Genomic DNA, 946 nt, shown 5'->3' with positions numbered 1-946 from the left:
GCTATGAGGAGTGCTCTTACTCAGTTTGCGCAGCAACCTACAGAATCTATGTGCGAGGCTTGGGAACGCTACAAGGAAATGTTGAGAAAATGTCCACATCATGGAATGCCGGATTGGATGGTGATCACTGGTTTCTATAATGGTTTGGGGGCCCAATCTCGGCCCATGCTCGATGCAGCAGCTGGAGGCGCCTTATGGGCTAAAAGCTATACTGAGGCGTATAATCTTATAGAGATGATGGCCGCAAATGAGCATCAAAACCCAACTCAGAGGATGACGTCAGGCAAGGTAGCAGGTATTCTGGAAGTTGATGCAGCCACCGCTATTGCAGCCCAGCTCCAAGCGCTATCAATGAAGGTTGATTCTCTGGCTACGTATGGAGTTAATCAAATAGCTATGGTTTGTGAGCTTTGTGCAGGTTCTCATGCTACGGATCAGTGTTCTATTGTCAACGAATCTGTTCAGTATGTGAATAATTATCAGCGACAACAGCAGCTTGTGCCAGCGACCTATCATCCTAACAACAGAAATCATCCAAATTTCAGCTGGGGGAATAATCAGAATGCTATTCAGCCACCATATCAGCAAGGAGTGAGTAAACAGTTTAACCCACCTGGATTCCAGCAACCACAGCAGTATGCTACAAGGCAATCATATCCTCAACAGGGAAGTGCAGCTGCACCTACTAGTGCTGATTTTGAGGAACTTAAGCTGTTGTGCAAGAGTCAGGCGGTTTTTATCAAGACCTTGGAAAATCAAATCGGTCAATTAGCCAATGCAGTGCTCAATCGTCAACCTGGCACTCTTCCCAGTGACACGGAAGTACCAGGTAGGAAGGAAGCTAAAGAGCACGTCAAGGCTATTACCTTAAGGTCTGGAAAAGTAGCTGATGCTGAAAAGGCAAAAGAAGTAGAAGCTGAAATTAGAGGTGAAGAATCTAATCAAA

The 946-nt window shown here is 45.7% G+C and overlaps 1 non-coding gene across 1 annotated transcript; it reads right to left on the bottom strand.

The window, feature by feature from the left end:
• LOC141709483 (small nucleolar RNA R71) lies at positions 1 to 107 on the bottom strand. The gene has a single exon (XR_012570057.1). It is a non-coding gene; the product is annotated as a small nucleolar RNA R71 (small nucleolar RNA).
• Positions 108 to 946: the final 839 nt, after the last annotated feature.

Source organism: Apium graveolens, chromosome 2 (genome assembly GCF_009905375.1).
Source record: "Apium graveolens cultivar Ventura chromosome 2, ASM990537v1, whole genome shotgun sequence".
Classification (NCBI taxonomy): domain Eukaryota; kingdom Viridiplantae; phylum Streptophyta; class Magnoliopsida; order Apiales; family Apiaceae; genus Apium; species Apium graveolens.
Note: the sequence above shows the minus strand (reverse complement) of the source record. Positions and strands in the feature narration are given on the sequence as shown.